General features: G+C 41.6%; 1 protein-coding gene across 5 annotated transcripts in view; it reads left to right on the top strand.

Moving 5' to 3' along the window:
* Positions 1-831: 831 nt before the first annotated feature.
* Positions 832-12,435, top strand: part of LOC126484370 (E3 ubiquitin-protein ligase CCNB1IP1-like) — a 210,970-nt gene continuing 199,366 nt past the window's right edge. For 3 of the 5 annotated variants that reach the window (XM_050107871.1, XM_050107846.1, XM_050107865.1), the window contains exon 1: positions 845-943. The gene's annotated coding sequence lies outside the window, so the exon portion shown is untranslated. Of the gene's footprint in view, positions 944-12,435 lie in introns of all 5 variants that reach the window. The other 2 variants (XM_050107855.1, XM_050107879.1) reach the window with 2 other exon arrangements.

Raw genomic sequence — 12,435 nt, 5'->3', positions numbered from 1 at the left:
TGATGCAGGTATCTGCACGGAAGTACTAGGTATCTGAAAGAAGCTGCATAAATATTCAGTTAGATCTTGATAAGATTCCAAGTGGTGCAAAGTTTGTCAACTTGCTTTAAATGATCAGAAATGTGAAATTGTGTGCTTCATGAAACGAATAAACGCAGTATCCTACGATTATAATAACAGTGACTCAGAGTTGGAAATGGCCAAGTGTAACATTTTGTAGAGAATGGAATATTCACATGGGCTTAGTCATGAGTGAAGCAGGTGGTAGACTTCGGTATGTTGGTAGAATGCTGGGGAAGTGCAATCAGCCTACAAAGGGGATTGCTTACAAATCACTCATGGGACCCATTCTAGGACATTGCTTAAGTGTGTGGGACCCATGCCAAATAGGTTTAACAGGGGATATGGTCATAGGTCTGTTCGACACGTGTGAGTGTGTCACAGTGATGCTGAAGAAACTGAACTAGCACACTCTGAAGACAGATTTAAACTACCCCAAGAAAGTCTACTAAAAAGTTTCAAGAACCGGCTTCAAACAATGTCTCTAGGAAAATTCTACATCCCCCTACGTATCACTCACATATAGATTGTGAGAATAAGATTAGAATAATTACAGCACGTGTAGAGTTATTCAATCAATCATTCTTCCCGAGCTCCGTACGTGAATGGAACGGGAAGAAACCCTAATAACTGGTACAATGGGCGTACTCTCTGCCATGTGCTCCACGGCAGTTTGGAGAGTATAGCCACAATCTATTATGTTAGACTGTGGTATAGCTGTAGATACCATAGTTTATCGTAGATCCGCGAAGCTTATAAATGTCATCTTTGGTTTTCAGTATACTAATTTCTGTAGTGTAATTAGCAGCGCCAAGTTTGAAGATGTTTCTTGATTGTATTTGAAATGTTGTAGTTAGGCGCAATAAGAATATACGTAAAGTCGGTAAGTGAACCGTATTCGTTGCTCTCTGTTATGAAGACCTTTTCGACTATGTGCTGAAGCTAGCAGAAATTCTTCCCCGCTTATAGTGCTTCACGGTTTTTTTTTTCAATTACTATTTATAGCACTCTAACTGCACTGCGAAAGGTAACACAATAAACTAAAATACTGTTAATTTCGAATTATTTGGATAGTAGAAAGAAATTGGCGAAAATTTTAATTCAGCTGGAAAAAACGTAGTGCCTATAATATGTGTACAATTACTGAAAGTAACACGGTGGCACCCTATACGTAAGCTATAAGATTCTTATTCCCCAAACGACTGTTTTGTTTTATTATGACAACGTCCCCCAATAGCGGTATTTGCGGAAAATTATTGCTTGGGCCAGTCAGCAACAGTTACTAACAGGAAAAGAAGTTACATATCCTATGTATTGTTAGATTTTTGTCAGTGAAGAAAAGCACTTGGGTTGTTGCTTGTCACACATTAAGTGTCTCAAGTGACTCATTGAAATATTGTAAAGATGATGCAGAATTGAATGATAATGGCAGTGTAACAATCGGCAAAGAAAATGAAAGTTATTGAGGGAATTATTACGATATGTTGCTTCCTTGTAAAAGAAGTAGGAAAATATTTGCCATACTCCCAAACCCCTGCCAAATAACTGAGTATCGCTTGTTCGTCTGAGATCACAATCAACTTGAAAGAACTTACTAGATTGTAAAAGTCGATTGCGTGGCTATGGTATGAAATTTGCAATTGGTTTATGTTGTGTATTTACTTAATTAGATAATACTGTAATCTTTGTCTGTGTGTATGGGATGTGGAGGCAAAGTTGAGCCCCCTTGATCTCTGCATCAAAGGGCGATGGCTGTTTTGGATTTGTGATAAGAGCAATTCATTAATCTTAGAGGCTTTATTGATATCTCCTATCTACCCTTCTTTCTAATAAAATGTGGATCCTTGGCATATCACTGTGTCACTGTGGTAGTTATCACTTGAGGCAACTGTTTCGTGTTTCAGTGCTCTCCTGCATGCTTCTTTAGCTACTAGATCATCTCTTACATTTCTGTGCCTTGCAGGTGGATGTTTGCACTGTGTACAAGTTTGATTTATTTCTTGGTTGTGGCAGTTTGGTCTCAGTGCTTGGAGATTAAGTGGCCGTGTGTGTGTGTTTTTCTAAATTTGATGAAGGACTTGGTTCGTTAGCTTAGTCCTTTTAGTTTTAGATTTGCCCATCTATTGCTTGGTGCTCCTCTATGTGATTGGTAGCATCTGTCAAGATGACTGATTCGGCTGCAGTCCCAACAAGAATACTGTCAGTCTATTCTAATACATGTTATTCTACAGAACTGTCATATTCATTTCCAAATATGCCAAAGGTTGCAGTTAAAATCAAAAGGAAAACAAAGAAGGCATCTAATATTTTATATATAATCATGTCTGAGATCTCTAATGATTAAGAATTTGCTGTTGTCTATCAAAACTAATCTAAAATTTTGTAATAATGAAATGAAAGCAACATATGTAGTAGAACTAGCAGGGGGAAGAATTCAATCAGTTTTGTACTATTACAACTTCTTTCATTGAAATCAGGAAAACAGTTAATTCAATTAAAAGCAGCAAATTCTCTCGGCACTGATAACATTTTAACAAAATATTAAAAGCCTGTTGTTCTGATATACTGCTTGTACTTGGTCACATTTATTTCATACCAGTTTTGCAAGCTATATTTGTAGACTAACAGAAGGTGTCATTAGATAACTACTTTTAAAGAAATGAATCAGGACAGACATTTTGGGAAAAGGTAATGCATATAAGAGTGATTGAACATGTCTGTAGAAGGGAGAGTGTGAGTCACTCATGTGTTATGTGATCTGTGATATGTGATTTATTCATCTCATTACGTGCAATTTTCAAATCATTTGATTTGATGTACAGGAGACATATCAAGGTTTACAAAAAGAAACTTTTTTCTCTTTTTTAAGAGAAATACAAAAGTTTACATTATATTTTCATTTTTAAGTTACAGCTACACAAGTACCTAAAATAATACATGTCATACAATCCCTGTGTTCAGACTGTGAAGTGTCCTCAAGATACTGTCCTCGTATACTGAATTCCAGAAAGTCCTTTCCCCATTGAGCAAACCAGCTATCATTTCACTGACTATGTAATAAAATGTTTAGATGGGATTATTTAATCTACCAAGATTTTTTCGTAGCCTGTCCAAGGCGTTCAGCATTGCAGATCACATCATCATTTTGGAGAAAATTAATATCTGTTGGTTTCAAAGTAGAATGAGTAAATAGTTCACTCTATATTTAACTAGCCTAATATGGAGCAGAGAGTCATGTATTAGACTACCTAGGCAGTTTTTATGCAGCAGCATCATGTTACACTGGATACATTGCTGTGAAGTTTGATATTTGATCCACTCTTGTTCGTACTATGAAAACATGACCTCTCATTAAATTCTTATAAACCAGAAATTGTTCCTTTTGCAGAAGATGAAAGTTTCATAATCAAGCTCAGAAGAGATCCACTAGTAGAAGAAATGATAAATGAAATTCTCATAAAATTATTGTTTTATTGTCTGCAAGTGGTCAGTCACTTAATTTAGAAAAAATACAGTTCATTTCCTTACCAAGACAGGGTAGACCCTACATCATCAGTAACAGATTCTGTCATGAAAGCAAATGTGTATCACTGTGTATTTAAAATTCCTGGGTGTGTGCATTGATTACAATTTCAATTGGAAATCACGTATCATAGTATTCTCAGTGATTATGTTCTGCTACATTTGTTTGGTGCTGACTACTAATTTTGAAGATGAATGCATCAGCAAGTTAGCTTTATACATGCTAATAGTCCTTAGAGGAATACAAATAATTGAAGGAGTGAAAGTAACATCTTGTGTATAGTTCAGGAATTGATTTGTCGATAGTCACATAAACAAGACTGAGGATGTTGCAAGATTTCTGACAAATCCTTCTTCAGAGCTAATAGAGTGCATGTGCATGACTACATTGCCCCTGATAACAACATTGTGTTGGCAATGCAGCAAGACTGGGGTGTGGGGTTGTGTCGGGTAGAGAGTGATGTTAGAAGAAAGGAGGCAGGGAGTGGAAGGGAGGGTATACCTTCAGTATACTGGGCAAGGGATTGCTCATCAATGTAAATATGCAGTCCACTGGTGGCCAGACTATATGGGAGAGACTTTATCGTGTGGAATGGATGGGAGCTATTAAAATACATGCAGTGCAGATGGTTACTGAACTTGAAATGGACCGAGGTTTGTTTGAAGCCATTGGAGATGTGGAGGGCAACGTCCAGGACTGGAAGAAACATGAGAAGCAGAGGGAAGGAATGAGGACAGTGTCTCTGTCCTGCGTGTGAACATTCCATATATGAACCTCAACCAGACAAGAGGTTTGGGTTTATGGGTGACAAGGAGGCTTTCTTCTAGATGGCTCTTGACAAGATGGCTTAGGAGGATGCTATGTAGGTGATTATGGCCATGCCATGGATTTGTTTCTCTATCTTCTGCTCAAAGGAGAAGTAAATTCTTGCAACACTGTAGCTTTGTATGTGCATAAAAGAATGAGATGGTTGGTTTGGAGTTGGCAGAATGTAGAGAGAGGTAGTGTTTGATTCCTGCAAGCCATGTGCCCCACAAATCCACCTTACACATGCTTCCTGAAATCCCTAACCTAACTGTCCTTGATGCTGCATTTTAGCTGGTTACTGTGTTCCCACGGAAAGAATATCGACTGATGTTGACCAGCAACTCTAACCCATACCCTGCAGCATTGGTCTCATATCAAGGACACAAACCACCTCTTACACCGTCTCTCATCTATTCCCACCCAATACCATCTGGATCCTTAATTGTCATGTTTGATATTACCGCACTATAAACAAACATCCCCAAATGCTGGTATCACTTTCTACTTCACTTCCTAGTACCAGCCCCAGACACATCAAGCTGTTACTTACACACCACCAGAGAAACAACATTTTTGTGCATAACTATTACTCCATTGATCAATGACTTGAAAAAAAATCCAAGAATGGCCCAGGCTACCTGCATGTGATGTTACTATGCCAAGCAGTTTATGGGCCATCTAGAAGAAACTTCCCTAGCCATACAAAGTTCAACCCCTTGCCTGGTGCAGGTTCATTGATGAAATCCTCATGTTCTTGATCCAGGGCCAAGACACCCAGTTCATAAAAACTCTGTCATTATTGAGCCCACTGTGCATGAACAGTACCTGCATTTTAATTATTGGTATCCATTCCACACTAAAGTCTCACCCATGGCCACTAGTAACAAGCACATCTGTAGTGATGAGTAGTCCCTTGCTCAGTATGCTGAAGGTCTTACTGATGCATTACCCCTCCCCCCCCCCCCCCCCCCCCCTCCCAAACAGAGCTGCAGACATTTCCCATGCCACATTCACACGTCTGCAATCCAATCATCACCCCAAGCAACCATCGCAAAGGAGCATCCCCCTTATCACCGAACATCATATGTGCAACAACTTTATCCATTGCCAGGGCTTTGATTATTTACCGTCATGCCCAGAAATGGGAGCATACTGCCTATAATCATCTATCCTTCTTCAAAGTTGGATTCACACATCCAATCTGCGGAATACTGTAGTTCATCGTCATGGCGCACATACTCCCAATCCCTTGCCTACGTGTTGTACCGATGTGCAAGACTTGTCCTATACACCTGTAGAGGATCGAAAGATGACAGTGATTAAGTTAGTTAAAGGTAGGAATTCCACAGTAATAAAGTTAGTTAAAATGTGAAGAATATTGGGAGCCAGAAGTCATATGTGCATTACATTCAGTTGCGCAATTCAGTGCTATGATACTGTGGCATAATCGGGTAGCTGGAGTGCTGAGTTCAGCACCACGAAGGAGAACGCTGTGTCAATGGCCAGATCGGTGCACAGCAGAATATGTGACAAGAAGCAGTTTGCTGCATGCCAGTGTGTTGACGTCAGGGGTGGCAACTGGATTAGTTATGCAAGTTGAGCAACACAGGAATATTCCACCAACATACTGGGTAAGAAGAACAGCAGACAATGGCAGAAAGCCGTGTTTAAGGACTGGCAACCAGCTTATCAACATCGTCCATCATGAGGCATTGGAGTGACAGAACCTGTGTCACTTAGTGCTGTCACCAGTTCAGAGTCATCACTGCCATCACAATCTTCGTATAATCACCACCGTAATGCAGATCGTTGCCTAGAAGATGCCAGAGTGACATGGCTGCTGTAACTATCATTGGACGCCTTTAACAGGTAGTCACCTGTGGGAGTCATTGGTTGGGGTGCATTGTGGTAATGCAGTGTTACCATTGCCCTTGGACGTAGCCACCACGAACGCTGTGACCAAGGCAGGAGCCGGGGTCCCTGGCCCGCCGACGCCAGACAGCTGCCGCTGGGGAGGTCCATTGAGACAGGGCACTGACCTGTCCCCTGTCACGATGTCACGACCCCCCCACCCCAGCCCCCAGCACAACAGAGGCCCGTGGCACATGGTCCCAGCTGTGCCACATTAAGTCCCTTCATGGCTGGAGCGCCACTGTCGAGCAGCAGATTCAAGTTATGCCAGAGCAGCTTCAGAGGCAGTGGCAGGCACACATGTGAACGTCTGCTAGTCGCCACCAATAATATTAAGAGTGGAAGCAAACCTTGCCCAGAGGGGCCACAGCCATTGTATTGCAGCTGATAAATAAATGTTGTTATTCAGTCATCTGAAGCCATCCAAGGACACATCCTCATCATCTTCTTCCTCACACCCAGCAGGGAACCCACGTTCGAATCTGGCGAAAGGCAGTGAAGTCCCGTACCTGGCAACATTTACATCGGTATAATGTTGTTATTCTGTCATCTGAAGCCATCCAAGGACACATCCTCGTCATCTTCTTCCTCACACCCAGCAGGGAACCCACATTCGAATCTGGCGAAAGGCAGTGAAGTCCCGTACCTGGCAACATTTACATTGGTATCAGATGAGGCAGTTTACACTGGTGTCAGGAAGACTGATGGGGCATTGTGGAGAATACACCTTGTTGAGTTAAGAGTTAGCAGTATGGAGCACCTGCAGTGATGGTGTAACATGCCGCAAAGGAAGTAAGTGCTGGTTTCGAACCTGTTGGGTTGTCCCTTTTCCTGTCATTTGCCTGGATCATTTTTTGTATTCTGTGGGTATACTTTTCTTTTGATTAAGTTCTAGCCATGGCAAAGGAACTTTTAGCTGCTGAGGTTATTGAGTAACTTAGTGATCAGGCGGAGAAATTAAATAATGTCAAAGCGATGGAGAGGGAGCAGTCATATTCCAATCCACCCATCCTTGATGGTACTGCTGCGGCATTGGTTACCCCGTTTTCAGGGAAACAGGGCAAGATGTTTTTAGTTTTTAACTTTTTTGACAATTTGGCTACAGCCACCAAATTGAGGAGAATGGAGTAACGAGCATTTATTAAGTGTTGCTAAACTGAAGTTAATGGGAGATGTTGGAGCACATGTTACGTGTAATGAGAAACTGAGGGTGGCTAAAATGTTTGAGAATTTTCAGGAAGGGTTATTAGAGAGATATCAGAAGAACAACACTGCAGAATGAATCTCCTGAAAGTTTTGCTGACTGTTCGTAAAATCAATTTAAGTATCTATGAGCTCATGAATGATGACAGAGTTAACTTTGCGGGAATAAGAGCAAAGTGCTCTTAACACATTTTTGAGGGGGCTACAACCGGAAATGTCAAGAAAGGTCCGTTCGGAATTTCCTAAGTATTTGAGTTAAGCAGTAGATATTGTACTATCTTTAGTGGAAATTGAGTCATTGGCTAGGTCATGTGAAAGTCAGACAGTGTTTAGTACGGGCATAAATTGTTTTCGGTGTGGGCAAAAGGGTCATATACAAAGAGATTGCAGACAACAATGTTGCAGGTATTGTAGGAAATTTGGTCACTCAGTTCAGAAATGTTGTAACAGGAACCAGCAACAACAGCAGTTTCAGTTGCAGGGTAGATCTTACAGGCAGCAGTTGAACGGTGCATGAGGTGGGGTGTCCACTGTGCCACACTCTCAGTAAAAGTTAGCACATGTAAGAAAGCAGTTGCAGACTGTTTTCTGGCCGGCTGTGTGGAGGATATGTAAAATGCTGTTGGTTACCGGTTCTCAGGTATCGGTTACAAGTGAGCGAGTATTTGGGGCAAACAGGTTAAGTGCATCACTCTGGACATTAAGTGGCATAGGTAGAGGATGTGTAAACTCACTCGGTGCTAGAGTGTTGAAGTTCTGACTGGCGGAGTTTAACTTCCAAGAGGATGCAGAAGTTCTTCCCGTGGTTAGCGGCAGGTACAACGTGATTCTCGGGCTTGATTTCCTGGTTGCACATTGCACCATAATTGACCTGGAATGTCATATGGTAGAACTGGATGGAACTTTGTTTCGGCTATGCTCTGTAACCGGAATACCTTCACTGTCTCAAAGTCCTTCTAATGGCCGGGGGAAGTCAGTTAAACTGCATACAAGGTCCCTTAAGGTTTATTCGCGGGATCACATACCGAAAGGTACAGGAAGGATCGTCAGCATTGATCTCAGTACTGACATGCCAGTGAACTTGTTATGTATCGTTGAACCTTTGGTGGATAACAAAGTATTAGGCACAGTTGGTTGTTTTATTCCATGTACCATGTTCTGCATTCAGGAGGTAGACAGCATGGGGGTAGTGCCTGCCAGTGTTGATAATTTTGGCCCCAGGGAAGTAGGGGTACCCTAGTTGCGAATTTAGAAGTGTTAGGTGAAGGTGAACTACACCATGATTTTACAGCAAACTACACAATGCCAGGAGGGTCTGTCAACTGGTCAGCACTAAGGATTAGGGTGGCTCCCCTGGAAGCATAGGATAGAGTTTTAGTGGAAAATAATCCATTGGGTCCATTAACTGCAGCACCACTTCTTCAGCACCAAATTTCTACTGAAAGTGAAGCTTTCATCTATAAACGACTGTATCAAGCTCCAAGGCACTTACAGGCATTTATGGAAGAGTCTATAGATCAGCAACTTAGAGATGACGTCATAAAACCTGTTTGTAGTCCTGTTCTGCTCCCATTGTAATTGTAAACAAGAAATCACCAGATTGTGGCAAAGCTTATTGTTTCTGTTGTGATTAACATTTCCTCAATCAGAGAATGGTGTTGGATGCATATCCTGTGCTCAGTATGATAGAGACATTGGACAACTTGGGTCAGTGCCAGTACTTCACAAAACTGGATTTGCGTAGTGTTTACCACGAGTTGGAAGTAACACTTGAGGACCAACTTAAAACTACGTTCTCAATGCCGACTGGGCATTTCCAGTTTTGTCGCATGCTGTTTGGACTTAAAAACGCGCTGGCAGCCTTTCAGCGTTTGTTGGATAGTGTGTTACAAAGATTAAAAACAAAACAGTGCATGGTATACCTGGGTGACATAATTGTGTATTCAAAGAATATTCCTGAACATCTGGAGCAGTTGCACGAAGTGTTTGACCATATGCGTCCAGCACGGTTAATGTAGAATTTATAGAAATGTCATTTTGTATTACAAGAAGTTTGTTGTTTGGATCACATTATAGGGCAAGATGGAATTCATACCAATCCATAGCTAGTTGAGGCCATTCAAAATTTTCCAACACCCACCAAGCTAAAGGAGTTGCAACCTTAGTTGGGCCTCGTGAATTTTTATCATAGGTATGTTCTGAAATTTGCAGAAATTGCAAGACCTTTCACGCAGTTTCTATGCAGAGGAGTGAAGTTTCGTTGGACAGATGAGGATGAGATGGTTTCCCAGAAGATGAAAGATCTGTTGACATGTAGTCACATATTGGTCTACCTGGATTTTGAAAAACAGTTTATTCTTTCTTGTGATTTGAGTGATTTTGCACTAGGAGTTGTTTTGAGTCAGGAAGTAGATGGACAGGGGCACTGTATTGCGCATGCTTCATGGGAGCTCAATAATGCTGAACAAAATTATTCCACTACGGAGAGGGAAATGCTCTCAGTGATTTTTGGAATTGAGTACTTTCGTTGTTATCTCTATGGTAGACAATTTAAAATTTTTATCATAGGTATGTTCTGAAATTTGCAGAAATTGCAAGACCTTTCACGCAGTTTCTATGCAGAGGAGTGAAGTTTCGTTGGACAGATGAGGATGAGATGGTTTCCCAGAAGATGAAAGATCTGTTGACATGTAGTCACATATTGGTCTACCCGGATTTTGAAAAACAGTTTATTCTTTCTTGTGATTTGAGTGATTTTGCACTAGGAGTTGTTTTGAGTCAGGAAGTAGATGGACAGGGGCACTGTATTGCGCATGCTTCATGGGAGCTCAATAATGCTGAACAAAATTATTCCACTACGGAGAGGGAAATGCTCTCAGTGATTTTTGGAATTGAGTACTTTCGTTGTTATCTCTATGGTAGACAATTTAAAGTGGTGACTGATCACACAGCGTTTAAGTGACTTTTAGGACTTTGTTGAGATGGGCCTTGCAGTTAAGCGACTTCGATTGCGAGGCTGGGAAGGTCGCACACTAATGTGGATGGACTCAGCCATAAGGTACGCACTATGGAATGCACAGGCATTGACAAAAGTGAACAAATGGCTGCACAAAGTGCTGACCCAGGCTGTCAGCCATTTGCTGAATAGCAGCAGTTCTGCATGGAGAATGGAGTATTGCATCGCACGACGTGAAATGGACTGTGGTTAGTAGTACCACAGAGCTTGCGTGACGAAGTGTTGAGGCAAGTGAATGATTTGGGTCGAAGAGCAATGGAGAGAACGGTAGTGCAGCTTTATTGGTGGATGACGTGTAGGCAGGATGTGGACAATTATGTGAAAAATAGTGTTTGGTGTGCTCAAAGAGCGGAGCTTAACCACCAGAAAATTAAGCTACATAGGTAACCAGGAGCTGATAAGCCCATCCAAATGGTAGGGCTGGACATCTTAGGACCCCTAGCACAAACACCAGCAGGGAATCATTATCTATTAACCATTATTGACCATTTTTCTTGGTATGTTTCCATGGTAATTTACTGGACCAGCAAGCTGTGACGGAGGCTCAGGCACTAGTCAGCCAATGGATGCTTTGGTCTGGGACACCTGAAACCGTAATCATGGGTCAGGGCACAAATTTTACGTCAGAATTAATGTAGCAGCTATGCAGGCTGTTGTGCATAAAAAATTATGGACGAACGCTCAGTGTCCTCAGACTAATAGTCGCACAGAATGAGTCCACAGGACAATTGCGAAAATGTTGAGTTTTTACATAATTTCTCAGCATAACAATTGGGATGTCGTATTGGCCTACACTGCAGACAACTTGAAATGCAATTTTTGGATTTAAGATGCCATTACCTTTTGAGTTTTGCAAAGCCCTGCTGCAAGAAGACATCTGGTCTGTGAAGGATTTCGCTAGGAGAGTGAAACTTATCTGGAGACAATTACAAAAAATGAATATGACAGCTTTACAGAAGCAGGAAGGCGCACCTGATGCAAAAGCAGTGTTATCTAAATAGGATGTGGGTTATGTTAATGAATCCTTATGTGCTGAAGGGGAAAGCAAAGATGTTCGTGGCATGATATAATGGCCCCTAACAGATAACAGAGATGATGTTGCCGGTTAACATTAAACATCAGCTCCCCACCCGCCCTCCCTTTGATTGCCCATGTAAGCCGAATTTGGCTATTTGAGGGGGATATGGACAAATTGCCTTGTGTGACCACTGTTTCTGTAGAAGGGGAGAGAGTAACGGCAGATGAGGAGGAGAAAAAGAGAAAACAAAAGCAAAGGAAACAGGACAAAATGGCAAATTGTCAGTGTATGCAAAGACCTAGAGCAGGGTCGCGAGACTGACATGAGGATTTTCTTTTTGTTAACCAGCTACGATAAGGGGTAGCATAGCCAGCAATATGGTCCACTCCTTAATTTATGTTCCTGACCTACCTTCCTCGGTTTTGCCCCCTGAACATCTTTTGTTTCTTAAAGATACCATTGATGAGAACCTGCTCACTTCTCTGGGTCAGATGATTTACTACCCAACATGGTTGAGTTACCATGGAACATGTCTTAGAGCATGTGAAAAGCTACAGAAGTAAGCAGCAACGGCAGTCATTGGATCATCATCAGCCACTTGTGTATTTCTTGTGGTGATCAGAGCAATGTATTTCTTGTTCAAGAGAAGAGTTGCCCAAATTCCACACCTCGTAAACTTCAGCCTATGAATTCAAACTGATCTGAAAGGCAAGCCCTCCTGACAAGGCAGTGTAATAAGTGAACAGGCCAGAAGGCAAAGACTAAGTGTGCTCAAAGGATCATAAGGAACAATTGTGTATAAGAGGGAGAACTGTAGCATAATTATTAGTGAAGCCACAGTCTCAAAGGAAGTGAACTGTGTAAATATGCTACAAGTTGAGTATTGGTAGAGGGTTC

This window comes from Schistocerca serialis, chromosome 1, assembly GCF_023864345.2.
Source record: "Schistocerca serialis cubense isolate TAMUIC-IGC-003099 chromosome 1, iqSchSeri2.2, whole genome shotgun sequence".
Lineage (NCBI taxonomy): Eukaryota > Metazoa > Arthropoda > Insecta > Orthoptera > Acrididae > Schistocerca > Schistocerca serialis.
Note: the sequence above shows the minus strand (reverse complement) of the source record. Positions and strands in the feature narration are given on the sequence as shown.